Raw genomic sequence first — 16,714 nt, 5'->3', positions numbered from 1 at the left:
GGAGACCAGGAGAATGTCCAACCACATTGGAAAGGCTCCAAGGACAAGCCTGGGAACAAACTAAATGTCTGTCATCTGAAAATCAGTCTGCTCGGGTTCAGAAAGCCTTATCACTAAAAGGTGATGATTTTTTTAGGTCATAGAAACCCAGGAAAGCAGTTTACTAAGGGACAGTGGCTACAGCCTACATTAGTGGAGGGAGGGCACATGTCATGGAGCACTGAGGTATGATCTTCTCCCAGGACATGGGCACAGGAATCCCTGCTCTGACACCTATTAGCTATGTGACCTCAGGCAAGTCAGTTCTTCCTCTCTCCCCTCCCCCATTCATTCCCACCAGGCTTCAGTTTTCTCATCTATCAAATAAGGGGGTTGAGGTAGATATTCTCCAAACATCTTTCTTTAAGCTCTAAGATCCTAGGATCCATACTGGTGCACTTCAATTCTGCTGCTGCTGTTAGTTGTTTTCAGTCATGTTCAACTCTTTGTACCCCATTTGGGGTTTTCCTGACAAAGATGCTGGAGTGGTTTGCCATTTCCCTCTCCATCACATTTTACAGATGAGGAAACTGAGGCAAAGTTAAGTTACTTGCCCAAGGTCACATGGCTAGTAAGTGTCTGAGGCCAGATTTGAACTCAGAAAGGTGAGTCTTTCTCATTCCAGGCCCAGCACTCTATCCATTGTGCTACCTAGCTGCCCTTCAGTTCTTCTAGAAAGATGCAAAGCTTAATGTCTGGGCTCCCAGTAGTCAATCCAAGTCTTTTTCAAGTAAGACTGTGATCTGTGGACTTTTGGATCCATTTCACATTTGGTCACTCCATTTACTCCCCTCCCCCATATTTTCATTCCCCCTCCCGAGTGCATTTAGTATTAGTTTGTAGTTCTCCATTCTCTCTAGTGAGCATCTCTATCAACTCACCAAGATTGGCCTTAAACTCCATTATGGAAGGACAGAGACAAACCCAATTTATCTACATGGTGCTCTGAAATTCCTTGACAAAAGAGAAGCCAGGAGAACAAACAATAGCCATTGTCATCACATGATGAGAAGATCCCATTAATGACCGATGGGCCAGCTGAGCCTGTGCAATCACCGACAGTTATAAACCTCATAACAACGGAATGGAAAATGTCCTGACTTCTTTTAGAAGCAGACTCAAAGCTTAGTTGTCAAAGGGGAGCTGGTGTTTTCCTCTGAGTTTTTGTACATACTTGGTGTGTACAGAGCTGGGTTTTGAAAGGCATGACCACTCTTTTACAGCTGGTGAGTGCAGATGCATGTGGCTGAAAGGCTGGGTTTGGGGGGGGGGTGGTCTCTGATCTCTCCCAAGGTACTGGCTGGTATTAAATGGGCAACACAATAAGCCATTACATCACCCTATCTCTAGTAACCAAAGAAGAGAGATATATTTCTGTGGGGAGGAGCTCAGGCTTTGCAGGAGCAAAAACATCAACAAAGGAAGAACTCCGTGGTCCTTGTGAGGAAATATGAGCTGTGCAGCATGAAAAATCAACACTAGCATCAAATCAAGTATGACGAATCAATAAGCAGTCCCACCACACCCAGATGTCCCCTCTAACCCAATGATCATGGGGTCAGCTTTTAGAAACTGGCTTCAGCGCATCATCGCCCTAGGTTTCTCCCCTAGCCCTGCTCACACCTCCAGGCTTATGATCCCTTAGAAGGCTGGGAAACACACAGGTCACTATAATGGGGAGTGTATTTGCTCCAGAGAATACCTGGGCTAGGTAGAGAGGTCACACGATGAACCAAACCAACGTCTACCATTTAAATGGCTGCATGACCTTGAATGAAATCACATCCCTTCTCTGGGACTGAGCCTCTTTATATGTAAAACAAAGGACTAGATGGTCCTTCTGGCTCTGGTATTTTGCTAGAGATTCAGAAGAATCCATTTAGGAATAAGCTAATGGAATAGGCTACACAATAGTCACCCAGGATAACAACTGTCTCCTTACTTGGCTGTGGATTGGGTGGGCAGGCTGGGACACTCCAAGAGGCAACTGCTGTAGATCCCCACTCTGTCTCCTCTTCCCTTTTACTCCAAGTTACTCCTCCCCTCTCTGTTTCCCTTTCCTCCATGCTGACCCCAGGAATGGACCACCAGGGTCCTACTTGGAAGTTCTAAGATCCTTCTTTACAAATAACATTTTGTGTGCTTGAAAAGGCCCACCCCGGGGTTTCAATCAGTGAATAACAGGCATCATGCCTACAAAGACAAAGGGGAAACAGTTCTTGACCTCAAGAGAAGACAAAGCATAGACAAGTGTAAAAAACATGCAAACTGAATACAAGGTTATGGGGTGGGGGAAGGGGGACAAAGTAGTAGCTATAGGGACAAGGAAGGGCCTCAAGCAGGATTCTAAGAGGGAGATACAAGGGGAGGGTGCATTCTAATAATGGAGGACAACCCGTGCGAAGGCAAGGAGACGAACTAGAGTGTCATGTCAAGATGGCAAGTTTGTCCAGACTGAAGAATACACGAAGCAGATGTGTGATCACTCTGTTTAATATGGCCAGCATATATATCAAGGCATGTCAAGTCAATAAGCATTTATTAAGTGTCTACTTTGTGCTGGGCACTGTGATAAGTGCTGGGGCCACAAGGAGAAGCAGAGACCATCCCTGATCCCAATGATCAAAGATCCCAGTCTAATGGGAGAGATAGCATGCGAACTACGGAACAACCGTATGCAAACAAGATGTCCAGGATATATTGGGAGTCGTCTCAGAGGGAAGGCCTCTAACAAAGAATAACACCTAATAAGATTCGAGACACAGAATGGAGCAAGGTTTCACTCTATAAGATTCCAGAGGAAGTGGATGTTCATCATATTCTCTTGTGACATAAGCATTTGGGGGGGGGGCAGGGCAATGAAGGTTAAGTGACTTGCCCAGGGTCACACAGCTAGTTAAGTGTCAAGTGTCTGAGGCTGAATTTGAACTCAGGTTCTCCTGAATCCAAGGCCAGTGCTTGATCCATTGCACCACCGAGCTGCCCCTGGCATAAGCATTTTTGTACTAAATATACTCACATAACATAAATGTCGACCTCTTAAAGTCTGTTGATAGTAGCAGCATCTTAATCACGATGAATATCTTATTGAGGAAGTGGAATTAAAATGAACTTGAAATGTCAGTACAGTGTAACAGAAAGATCCTGAATTAGACATCAGAAAACCTGTATTCAAATCCTGGCCTGTGGGACCTCAGGCCAGTCACTTTTTATTTCTAGGCCTATAAAATAAGAGACTTGACCTAGATAATCTCTAAGGTCCCATCCAGTTCAAAATCTTATGATACTATAAGAACTTTTAAAATTTCCCCAGAGGGGGCAGCTAGGTGGTACAGTGCATAAAGCACCAGGATCTGAGTTCAAACCTGGCCTCAGACACTTGACACTAGCTGTGTGACCCTGGGCAAGGCACTTAACCCTCATTGCCCTGCAAAAAAAAAAAAAAAATCCCCAGAGACAGGCAGACTATTTGAGCTAGAGCAGAAGATTGGACCAGATCAAAGCACAGGCAGCCCAACACCTAAGTAGTCAATAGCTGACACACCTCAAGAGAAAGGGCCAGATTTTCTAAAATGCAAAGCACCTGAGTTATTGCAAGAGGCTGGTTAGCAGCACAATTAGCATCATCTAGCTGGCTACTGTTATGCTTACCACAAGGAATGGAATCAACTTTGGGTTTGGGACTCTAAAAGGAGAAGAAAAAGGAGAAGGAACCAAGTGGAAAACCAGAAGCCTGGGATTCCTGCAGGGGCTGAGGCCTAGTCTTAGGCACCACATCTAGGACTAAGCAGTGCCCATCCACCCCAACCAACAGAAGAAAATGTCAAACACAATGAAAAAATACTAGGGATTGAGAGAAACCCAACACATTTACCCAGAAGAAGAGGGACACTTCACAAAAAAGTTCAGTTGGAGTCTGAGAGAAAAGAATGGCTTGATCACAAAGCCTAAGAGTACTTTGATGAAGAAAAAGATGCAAAATATAACTTTGAATGAAATTAGAACTCTTCAGGAAAGAATGCAAAGGAGAATTAATAGCTTAGAAAAGATGGTCATAAATCTTACACAAAAAAACAGACTCCCTGAAAATGAGAATGGGCCCAAACAAAAAACAGTGACTCCATGAGATATGAAATATTAAAATAAAATAAAATATTGGGAAAAATCACAGAAGAAAATTTAAAGTATATACTATAAAAACAACTATTATGGAAAACAGGTCAAGGAGCAATAGTCTAAGATTAATTCGATTATAGAGGTAAGTTAGAGTGAGGTTTTCACTTTGTAAGATTAGAGGGAAACTGGATAGATATTCACCTTATTGTACTATGATATAAATATTTTTATACCTGATTATTATGAACAACAAGAACAACAAAAACCCTAGTCAAGATATTTCAAGAAATCATAAATGAAAATTTCCCCGATTAATTAGAACCAGAGGGCAAATTGAAAACATGAAGAATCCACTGGTTATCTACTAAAAGAAACTACAAAATGCATTCATAGCCAAAAAGGATTCATAGCCAAAATCCAGAGCTTTTAGGTTAAGGGAAAAATGCTGAAAACTGGCAGAAATAAACACCAAAGACTAATAGTCATGATCACCCAAGACTAGGCAGCTATTATAACGAAATGGAGATCACAAAATACCATATTCTGAAAGACAAAAGATACAGGCTTACAATCAAGAAAAGACCTTACTTTGCAAAACTGAATATAGTCCTAAGGAGGGAGGAGAGAATGGCTCTTTAATGAGACTGAGGACTTGCAATAATTTCTGATGAAATGATCAGAATTGAGGAGAAACTTTGAAATGCAAACCCAGCAGTAAAGAAAATTAGAAATGTCAATGCGTTTGAGTATTTGGATGGTTATGAAGTGCTTATGTTCTAAAAGGGGTAGAAGAAAAAGGCATCAAGACTATTTTAAAGTTTTCAAAACTTGAATTCAGATTCCTAATTTCTTCAAGAGTCATAGAGTGAGTTAAATATCACAAAGAATCCAGGGATGGTTTTGTTCTATTTCAATGAACTTAAGAAAAAAAAAAGGAAGGAATAGGGAATGTCTTAGGGAAGGAAGAAGGAAGGAAGTAGAGAGCATGTATTAATAATATATAAACATAAAGGAAAGGGTAGAAGGAATGGGTATCTCATTAACCTTACCAAACAAAGGAGGACTGAACACATACACACAAAGAATATGATACAGAAATATAAGGGAAATAGACTGGGACATAGAGAGTCCTTTAATGTCAGAGGTGGAATGTGATTGGAAAGGAAAAAAGGAAAGTAAAAGTAAAAGCCTGTGATTCAGGATAGGGGGAGGAAATGAGATGAGGTGCAGCAGAGTAGAAACAAACTGATTCAATTGTAGATCACTAGTGATAAACACACTTTTTTTTTTTACCACCTTCTTTGTAAATGGGGCAAAGAGATTAAAAAAATAAAAGGAAAAGGGATAAGAGGTTAGAATGGAATGAAATACACAATAATCATAACCATGAATGAGAATAGGATAAACTCATTCATAGAATGTAAGATGATATCACAACAGATTAGAAAACAGAATCCAACAATATCTTGTTTACAAGATAAACACTTGAAACATAAAAATTCATAGTTTAAATAAAGGGCTGGAACAAAATCTATTATGCTTCAGGTAAACTCAAAATAATTGGAGTAGGAATTCCAAAGAAGGCAATAGTAAAAATGGACACAAAGGAAATAAGCAGGAAAACTATATTGTGCTTAAAGGCACTACAGATAATGAATTGATATCGATAATTAAGATACTTACATTGGATAGCAAAATATCTAAATACCTAAAGGTAAAAAGGTAATCAAATGACAGAAATAGGCAGCAAAACCATGATATTGAGGGAACCCAATGTACCTCTTTTAGACCTAGATAGATCTAACAAAAAGATAAATAAGAAAAAAGTTAAGGATTTGAATTTTATAGAAGTTAGAATAGATCTCTAGTGATTACAGAATGGGAACATCAAAGAGTAGAGATATTTCTCAGCTCTGCATAGTACTTTTACAAAAAAATTATCAATTGTTAGGGCATAAAGCCTTCAAAAGTATATATAAAAACAAAACTTTTAAGTATATCCTTTGCCACAGTGCAACAAAATCATATTCAATAAAGGCCTTTAAAGAAAGGATTAAACATGCATTAGAAATTAAATAATTTAAACCATAAGAATTGGTAAAGCAAGAATGAAATTATCATTATTTTTTGACAGTGTTAGAAATGCAGCTCTAGCAATAAGCTAAGAAAAATAAATTGAGGGAATAAAGATAGACAAAAGCAATTTGGAACTGTGCCCCCAGAGTTACTAAAGTATGACTATCTTTTTACTTGGCGATGCCACTGGTAAGCCTATACTCCCAAAGAGATTTAAAAAAGAGGAAAAGGACCTGTACGTATAAAAATATTCATAGTAGCTCTCCTTGTAGTGGCAAAGAACTGGAAACTAAGGGAGGGGGGTGCCCATCAACTGGGGAATGGATGAACAAATTATGGTACATGAATATAATAGAATATTATTATACCATAAGAAATGACTAATGGGATGGTCTCAGAGAAACTTGCAAAGATTTGTACTACTGATCCAGAGCTAAGTAAGCAGAACACAGAGAACAATTCATACAATGACAACATTTGAATGCCTTAAGAATTATGAGCAATGTAATGACTAAACATCATTCAAGAAGATGAATGAGGAAGCATGCTATCCATCTCCTAACAAAGAAAGAGCCATGAAAGACTCAAGGTGACAACTTTTTTAGACAAAATCAATGTGGGAATTTGTTTTGCTTGTCTATGGATATTTATTACAAAGATTTCCCCCCCTTTTTTCAATGTTTTTTTTGAGTGTGTGTGTGTGTGTGTGTGTGTAGGGGGAGGAATTGGTAGGTTGGGAGACAACTGGAATAATAATAGCATCTGCCTATCGGGGTTGTTGTGAGGACCAGATGAGATATTTGTGTGAACTGCTCTTTAACCTTTAAATTACTATTAAAACATTAACAGTTACTATTATCTGATGGCTTCTAAGGTCTGTTCCAGATTTAGATCTATGATTCCAATGCACTTCCCTGGCATCCTGCCCTTAGGAAATACTAAGTAAAATAGATAATGAGGGTGAGGTGGGGCTGCTGCTCTCTGTACCTAGCGCTGGCACGAGTCCTGGGTGGAGAACTGGAGAGAGTTTCACGCAGAACAGATGTGCAGGCACTATTCACCCCCATCCACTCCCAGAAGCCCCTTGACCCTTAGGGAGTCTCAAGATTTGGAGCTGAAAGGGACCTTGGACGTTATCTTGTCCAAATCTCCTGCCGCAGATGAAGAAACTGAAGCCAGAGTGGAGATATCATTTGTCCAAGCTTACATGGGGAAATGACACTCGTCTAGGAGCCCAAGGCCATTTCCTTCCCAGACCCAGCAGAAAAGCATGTGCTCCTACAGTTCAGCCCCTGGAGAGTGGCTCCCTCATGGGAAGCAGGGACCTGCTGGGTTCAGCACAGCTGCACAGTTTGACACTCTTCTGTATCTCCCCTCCTCCTTATCCATTGTCAACTCTGGACAAGTACCATGTAATTTGGGGGAAATACATATTGGGTAATTACTATAGCCATGATTAGGGATTCACTTTAGAAATGAAGAAATATAATTATAGTTGCATTTTGTACTGTTTCTATGACAACGAGAGCAATAGCGATTGATCAGCAGTTTCTCTCCGTGACAGATAAGCTATTCTCATTTATGTGAAATGCTAAATAGCAAATTAAAGCAGCTCACCAACCCAAGTGGAGCTGCTTGAGGGGACTGGCATGAGATTATATTTGGTGGGATGACTTGGAGTCCAGCTCCTGGCTTTTATATTCGATGGAAAGGTATAGCCCTGAATAGATGGAGAAAGACCAGAAGTCAGAGAAATTAAAGGGGAAGGGGATAAGCATTTATATTGTGCCTACTATGTGCCAGGCACTGTGCTAAGCACTTTTTGCAAATATTATGTCATTTGATCCTCACAACAACTCTGTAAAATAGATACTATTATTATCTCCATTTAACAGTTGAGGAAACTGAGGTAAACAAAGGTTAAGTGACTTGCTCAGGGTCACGTGTCTGAGGCCAGGTTTGAACTCAGATCTTCCTGATTTCAAATTCAGTGCTCTACCTGCTGTGCCTGCAGCTGTCAATTTATAGTAGATAATCATAGGAATTACAGAATATCCTTTATGGATTTCATCTACCTGAAAGGAAACCAGGATCATGAAACCATGGAATATTTCAGCTGGGGGCAACATGGTGGGATCATCTGCTTCAGCCTTCAAATTTCAGGCAGGATTCATTTACTCAAGATAAATTGTAGTTTAACCCATTTTTAAAGAGATCCGGGGTCTGAGATTCTATCCACAGTCTTCCTAAGTGACCTCAATTATCCTAGGAGTGAGAGAGTTGTTGACTCTAACATGAATCACTTTTGTTATTATCTCTTCTGTATTCTGGAGGGGGAGGACTATTGGTTCATGTTCTCTTTACAAAGGGAAAAAATGCAACCCTGCATTTCTACAGTGCTTTCATACTCTACATTTCTCTTCTGAATGTTAGCTCCTTTCCATCAGTTACCTCTCTATTATACAGATGAGGGAACTAAGGTTAATTGAAATGTCCAAGGTTAGGTAGCAGCAGACAAGACCATAGTATTAGAACTGGAAGGACTTTTAGAGGTCAACTAATCAAAACTCTTCATTTTACAGATGAAGAAACTGAGGCCTTAGGTGACCTGCCAAAGCTCACAGAGGTCATGAATAGCAGAAATGGGATGTCCAACCCAATCCATTTTGATTTCCATTGCACTGATGTTCTATATTTGAAAACAGTAAATCACTTATCTTCTTTCTTTTCTCCAAACTAAACAGCCTAAATCCATTAAATTGGTTTTTGGTTCCCAAGTCCCATTCATTTAATCATTCTTGTTTCTTTTCTGTTCCCTTCTGCAATTTCTCTGTGTCCTTGAGTCTTCTGGGTATGGATAGAAAATCTAATAAAAATGGCCCTTTTTCATTTTTGGTGATGCCAAATCTGAGAAGTCCTATTAGCGAAGGAGAAAGCACTTGGGTTGATGATGGCAAAGAGAACCTTTTATTGTTACTTCACCTTGTCTTCTTTTTCAGGCACTCCTATTTGAGAAGTGAAGAAAATCCCACCACCCTCTGGCATGAGAGGAAGGTAGGAGGATGAACCAGGCAAACTCTATAAGATACTTTCAGTTTCCTAAAAGGGGGGCAGGGAGAATGGGCTCATTCTATAGATGGAAAGTAAAATTACAGCAACTGTCCTCCAGGGCCAGCCTTGGGCAATATTGTGGAAGAGGTGAAATTTGCCTCTAGTGCTCATCCACCTCCACCTTCCTTCATCTCTCCCTGGTACTTCCTTCTGGTTCTACCCCCAAGGCAGCTGGTGCTCTCATTAAACCTACTCTTGTACCCCTTCAAAGCCTGCCCTGCCTACCTATTCCTCATTAAAACTATTCCCTCACTCTCCTGACCTCAGTCTCTCAAGGAGGACAGCAACCTTCCATGACTCCCAACATAAGCTCTCCATACCAGGCATGGTAGTCTCCAAGTTCATTCTTTTTTTTTTTTTTTAACCTTTTTGTATGCTGCTCTGCCTGAAACATCATCTCCCTCCTTTCTGCTTATCAAAATAGGTATCTTTTAGTGTCCTAAGTGCTCCATGATGCCTTTCTTGACAGCTCCAGTCCCCAGAGAGCTCTCTCTTCTCTTCTTTCTCTCTTTTTCTTTCTTTCCCTCTCTTTCCCTCTCTTCATGTAGGCACTTACTGCCTACATGAAAGTAAAGTTATAAGCTGTCTTATGCTATTAGGCAACTGTTTCCTTTGTGTAGCTCTACCCATCCCAGGAAGATTATAAAGGCCTTGAGATTAAAGGTGGCATCTTTGTATGATATACTGTATAACACCTAGCCCAATGCTATGTGTATAGATGTTCTAATTCTGCCTTTTGGAGTGGAATAAGCCACCTCCTTCTGCCACATGGCAATTCTTTAAATATCTGTCCTCAAGAAAACAATTCTATCCTTCCTAAACATTCTCTTCTCTGGGGTAAATGTTCCCATTTTCTTTGACTCAAGGGTTCTTAATCTTTTTTGTCTCATGAATTCCTTGGGCAGTCTTTTGAAGCCTATGGACCCAGTCTCAGAATAATGGGTTTTTTGTTTCTGTTTTTTGTTTTTGCAGGGAAATGAGGGTTAAGTGACTTGCTCAGGGTGACTACTTGCTCAGGGTGTCAAGTGTTTGAGGCCAGATTTGAACTTAGGTCCTCCTGAATCCAGGGCCAGTGCTTTATCCACTGCACCAACTAGCTGCCCCCCAGAATAATGTTTGCAAATGCATAAAATAAAACACATGGTATTATAAAGGAAATAAATTATACTGAAATAGTTATCAAAATACTTTAAAAAGAAACAAGTTCACAGACCACATATTAAGAACCTCTGCTTTGCTATTTCTCAAACGACATTTCCAGGCCCTTTATAATCTTGGCCACCCTCTTTTGGATATATTTTGGTTTGTTAACTTCCCTCTTCAAATATTGATCCCAGAAGTGGAAAAAAGTACTCTAGTCATTCAGTCATTCAGTCATTCAGTCATTTAGTAGCTACTAATTATATGCAAAGCATTATTTAGGTCTAGGGAACCAGATTCCATAATTCTCAGTCTAGAGTTGAATCCACTAGAAGGTGGCAATATGGACTACAACATAGACAGATATCAATACTGGCTTTTCAACTACTAGTTTATTGCTCTAACTGGTTCCATTAACTGATTTAACTTTTCTCAAAATATGAAGGAGAAAGGAAATGGGAAATATAAAGAGTAAGTACAGGGGGAAAAAGTCAATATGGCACACAACAGGTAGTCCTTAATGTGCATTTTTCAGAATTTTAAGTGCTACATTTCCAGGAAATATGTCCTTCTTTTCCTTTCAGAAGTGGGGAATTATGGGTATGGGACAGTACATATTGTCAGATTTGGTTGATACATTTTGGGGAGACAGATATATTTGGGTATAAAGGTAACAACAAAAGATATTAATAACATTTTTACATTAAAAAAGAGCTTTTCTCCCTGTAATCTAAATAGTATTTTCTCATAGAAGGCTGCCTTTGTCCAGAATATGGTACCATGTCCTTTAAGATAAATTTACCCTTACACAAAGTATAAAAGAGAGCCACTCATCCCAGAGAATATCTTGTTAATTCATTGATCAAATAATTACTGAATGCCCACTATGTGCAAAGTATCGTGCAAGGCAACCTACAAATACAAAGTTCTATAAGACTTCTTACAGTTAGTATCAGAATGTATGTGCTGTCAGTGTTAGAATCTAAGAAATCCTAAAGAAATACTTCTATTCAGGATACTTGGTTGAGAAAATAATTCCTGACACTTGGTTTTTTGATATTATCATAGGCAGATTCATTGCACACATAATTCTAGGTAAATAAATACATAAACAAATAAACAAATGCAAGCCACGAAGCCAAGGTTGAAGGTTTCAGAGAACACCTACAATGGTGCCTTCAGAAATTCTTAGCGTCCATAGAGGGTACAAATTTGGTCCCGAACAAATTCAGTAAGAGCTAGAAGGTAAGTGCCCTTGGACTGGCAGTACCAATTTCCTGGACTGGTCGCTACAAAGCTGGGCTCCTTACCTTCACCTTCCTCCCTCATGAGTAAATGATGGGAAGGACTCCAGGAGGCCTCTCTTCAGTAACTTCTGCAGAGTCAAAACTAATAGAATCCTTCTTTCAGAGGAGGAGAGGGAAACGGAGAGACTGCCTACACTATGAGAGCTTCTCCTTTCACCTGTGTGTCCCTCCTTCCTTGATCCCCAAAAGGTGGCTTTTCCCTATATCACACCCAGGGAAATTGGATTCAGAAGATAGATGGGTCCAGAGCCACCTGTTTTGGTCTAAGTCCTGCCACACTTTCCCTTAAAAATGAAACCACCCCTGACACACATGGGATGACCTCTCTCATGCCAGCACCATAGAGACCAAAAAGAAAGTCAGTAGATGTCATTACCTTAGAGAATCATCCAGGATCTCCTCATCTGAAGAGAAGGCACCATTGCAGGCATTGGGGAATGTGGAATTCTGTTTTGCCACAGAAACCTCCCGGGACAAGGGAGCTTCTTTCTTTTTTCTTCTGCCAAACAACTTCTTGAAGGGCTGGAATTTGCCCGTCTTCTTCTTGTCTGTGGATTACAAGACAAACACACAATGCAGCTTAACAGTGCAGCTCCCATGGGGCCCAAGAGCAAATGATAGCAGAGCTTCCATTGGTCAGGGAAATCTGAGGGCAAAGGGCAGTCATCAACCTTGAGGAGCCAGCAGGCGAGGGAGTAAGCCCCGTGCTCAGAATATAAATACCCAGACGGACACCGCCTAAGCCATGACAAAGCAAAGTCAAGAACACGCAAAACAGCCATCCTCCAGGCTGCCCCAGTCCAGGGCTGGGTTTCAGACTGGCTGAACATTTGAAGGGAAAGAGAAAAGGTTTAATCACTTCATGCCCAGTGGGCACTCCATTCATACATTCCATGCAAAGGAGTGGCACAGCCTTCAAGAATAAAGCAGGTGGCAGAGTGTCCAGTTTGGGCAAAAGAGGCTGAAAAAGGATGTGTGAGCCAAACTGGGGCATAGGGGGAGGAGGGGCAGGGGAGCAGGAAAGATTATTCTATTCCTAAATCTTTGTCTTTGTCAGAGTCAAAGTCTTTGTCAGAGACAAAGTTTTTCTGAAGTTTGCTGTAAGTCATTTCCCTAACACTCTCTGTGACCACACTTTTGACAGTTCATTTCTCCTGCCTCTATTTAAAATCTGCCCTGAAAAGCCCCTAAGCAGTTTTTCCTTAACCTTTCTTTCTCCACATATTCTTGAGACTGGCTGGGCTGGGAGACCCCTTGCATTTCCTTTAGATCAAGAGTGCTCAACCTGGAGTCTGTAAACTTGTTTTTGTTTGTTTGTATTGTGTTGTGTTGTGTTGTTTGTTTGTTTTGGTTTTGTGGGGCAATGAGGGTTAAGTGACTTGCCCAAGGTCACACAGATAGTAACTGTCAAGTGTCTGAGGCCTGATTTGTACTCAGGTCCTTCTGAATCCAGGGCTGGTGCTTTACCCACTGCACCACCTAGCTGCCCCCTGTAAACTTGTTCTTAAAAAATATTTTAAAAAAGATCATTTCAGACTAATTGGTTGGATTACAGTTGGTCCTGCACTTTAAAAAATATAATTTTGACAGTTGTGTGTGAGAGATGGATTGGGAGAGGATAATGAATTGAGGCAGGGGAGCCCAATTGGTAGGCTATCATTATTAAAAAAGATGATGAGGAAAAAAAAAGATGATGAGGATTTGAAGTAGAGTAGTGTCTATGTGAATAGAGGTGAGGTGGAGGTAGAACCAGACCCTCAGTTTGACATCAATTTTTTTTAACTTTTTTTTTTTTTGTGAGGCAATTGGGGTTAAGTGACTTGCCCAGGGTCACACAGCTAGTAATTGTTAAGTGTCTGAGGCCAGATTTGAACTCAGGTCCTTCTGAATCCAGGGCTGGTGCTCTATCCACTGTGCCACCTAGCTGCCCCTAGACCCTCAGTTTGAACAGATTAAATGAGATGATCTCTAATATCTCCTTTCACTTTCAAATCCTCTGACAGAAGCCTGGGATTCAGAAGGTGTGGCTCCTTTAGGTTTTACTACTACTTTATAGTCAGGCTGTTTTAAGATTTTATGTGCTATTTGGTTTCTGGCACTTTGAACAATCCAATAGGATCATACCGTATATAGCCAATAACTTGAAAGAAGGAACACATTATTCCTGATACACATGTCAAAGTCCAAATGTCAGGTACGGGAATGCTTGTGAATTTCCAGGGAGTGCTGTCTCAGCAATGCCTCTGGGATGATCAGAATGTTAAAAGGACAAGAAAACCTGCTCCAACCTCCGTCCATCCGTGCTTCAGTTATGTAATTTGCACTCAGACATAGCCAATGCCAATACCCTTCTCCAAGAACTGTGTCGTCCTCAGAGCTAACAGCAGGACCACAGATGGGGCAGCCTTGTAAAAGTTTTCTTCAGGACTTCTGTTCCAGTCTCCAGTTTTGGTGACATCTCACTTTAAGAAAAAGTCTCCCACCTATATACTCAGACTGGAATATCTTCCAAAGCTTCAATTAGAATGAAGTGCTCTATGTTTTACAATCATCTGATTATTGCTTGCTTGTGATATTGGATAAATTTTATATAATCAGTTAGGATTAAACTTTGAAAAACTGACCCTAACACAACTGAAGCACATTCTATTTCTAAACAGAAGAATCATGAAATGAAATATTTTTTAAAAAATTCCACCAGACTTTTGTCCTGCTTCCTTGATTCCAGAAATCTGGTTTTGGGGAGAAGGGAACAAGGCCGGGGGATAGAAACAAGATCCTATATCACCAAAAGCTGACTACTGTTAAGGGCTAAAATTCTAGCTAAACTGTCTAAAATATCTAATGAGTGGTCGCCAATAAATTATAAGCTTTAGCAAGAGTTAGACTTTTAAGCATTTATTAAGGAGAATAAGAATTTGGTAAAGAGAGAGAGAAAGGCCTAGATTCCTATCTATTAAAGGGAGAGCACATTTCTAGCTCCGCTCTCCACCAGAGTCCAAAGGCAAGAGCGCGAGACTGAGCGCCAGTCTCTTCCTTCCTCCTCCCACTAGCCCGCGTCACTTCCTGACTCCTGGTCTTGCCCTCAAAGACCTTCCCTTCATGGGCAGAACTCTTCTACAGTAAGTATCCAGCAGGTGGCGTTATTCCAATCGTTACAGTCCCCCCTGTTGTTCCTCAAGAAAATGTTTCCTTGACGGAACAGTAAAAAGAATATAATAACTATTGCTAACTAATAATATGTGAACAACAATATAGAAAAGGAAGAGAGGAAAGTTTTGTCCAGAGGGGTGATTTTTTTTTTTGTCCTCATGAACCGACGCTTTGACATTGGTCTTGCAAAGGGAGGGCCTCTGCAGAGAATACATGTTACAGATGGTGTATATTATAACAGAAAGAGAAAAAAAAACACAACAAAAACAACAAATCAAAACTGTTCATTTAAAGTCTCTGAAAGTCTTTTCTCAGATGTCCTCTAGGTGTAGTCGTGGAATGGAAGTCTTTTCAGGGGTTGATGTGTGGATGCTGGTAATCAGCCAGGAAAACTTCCTACAAAATTGAGCTTAACACAACTTTAAAATAGCTTTGTCAATAATCAAATCAAACAATGAAAGTTCTCAAAAACATGTCTAAGGGAATACAGAATCTTAGTTGTTACACATGAAACATATAATAAAACAAAAATTGAAACATTCTTTAAAATTATAATATTACTATAGTCCCCCCTTATGGAGGGTATTTGAGAAGACAATTGCTGCGATATTAATTTTTAAAAATAATTTTTATCTTTGTTTCATCACTTTTTGCATCATCTGCCTAATTATCCTCATGCCATTATGAGAAATTAAAAAATCTAATATAATTGGTAACAGGTGTCAAGGCCAAATTCAACACTGTATTTATCATGACACCTGAGATAATTATGGGGGTTACCATAAAAGAACAGAGAAATGATGGGATATGAGCATTCCCACACTTGAGCAATATGTACTGCCCATACAGTATGCCAGGCTTAAAATAGGTGGATGGAATATATGTCCATGCCACCGAACATATTGGAAGAAACTGAGTCAGACTTAATCAGATGCATGGGACTGAGATGTCCATGGCATCAGGCATATAGGAGGGAGCATGGAAGCCAGGTGTAGAAGTGAGATGGGTGGGATGAATACTTCCAGCCATCTGTACAATATTGTGGGGAAAAATAAAATAAAATATTAAACCAAGAGAATCCAACCTCAACATTTGTCAAAAGCCGTTCCCTCGGCCATACCTTGACTTCATGCATGTCTCCCCTCATGTGACAGTTCAGTGTCTGCTCTTGCATGTATTCCTCTTGTGATTGGATGGCACCTTGGCCAACTGGCATCTGATAACTCAGAATAAAGGTAATTAGTGTCTTAAATGATAAGTTCCCATAATCCAAGTCTCATATGGATTTAAAAATTGAGGATAATAAATGATTGCAAAAAATGTGAATACATCTTGACTCAGAACACAATATATAATTATGCAACAATTTCAAATAATACCCTTTTTTACTTAGTATACAATTACTTTTGTGAAAAATCTGAACATATTTAAATATAAGTTAAAGCACAACAGAATCTCAAAGAACTTTTTTTTTTGAAAATAGAAAACTTTTACAAATGTTCCCCTCTTTTTTTTTTTTTTGGGAATATGCTTATCAAAAATAATACTTCTAGAATCAATTTACACTTGCCATGGCAACCAATTTGCCACGGAAATGCTTTAAAGAGTTTGATCAAATAATCAGTTGAGAAAAAATAACAAAAACAAACAACTCAGAATATGGGAGCACAATACTCCCAGAATTAACATTGTATAATAAAATCAAAACCATCTTGCAATGTTTCAAAATTAGATAGACAAATGAATAGAAGAAAATACACATGGAACAATAA

The 16,714-nt window shown here is 39.8% G+C and overlaps 1 protein-coding gene across 7 annotated transcripts in view; it reads right to left on the bottom strand.

The window, feature by feature from the left end:
* The window catches only part of CRACD (capping protein inhibiting regulator of actin dynamics), a 312,769-nt gene that overhangs the window by 72,412 nt on the left and 223,643 nt on the right, over positions 1–16,714 (bottom strand). For all 7 annotated transcript variants that reach the window (XM_043970772.1, XM_043970773.1, XM_043970779.1 and 4 more), the window contains exon 3: positions 12,166–12,337. The gene's annotated coding sequence lies outside the window, so the exon portion shown is untranslated. The remainder of the gene's footprint in view (positions 1–12,165; positions 12,338–16,714) is intronic.

This window comes from Dromiciops gliroides, chromosome 6, assembly GCF_019393635.1.
Source record: "Dromiciops gliroides isolate mDroGli1 chromosome 6, mDroGli1.pri, whole genome shotgun sequence".
NCBI classification, from domain to species: Eukaryota; Metazoa; Chordata; class Mammalia; order Microbiotheria; family Microbiotheriidae; genus Dromiciops; species Dromiciops gliroides.
The sequence above is the reverse complement of the archived record's forward strand: the minus strand, read 5'-3'. Positions and strand labels throughout refer to the sequence as shown.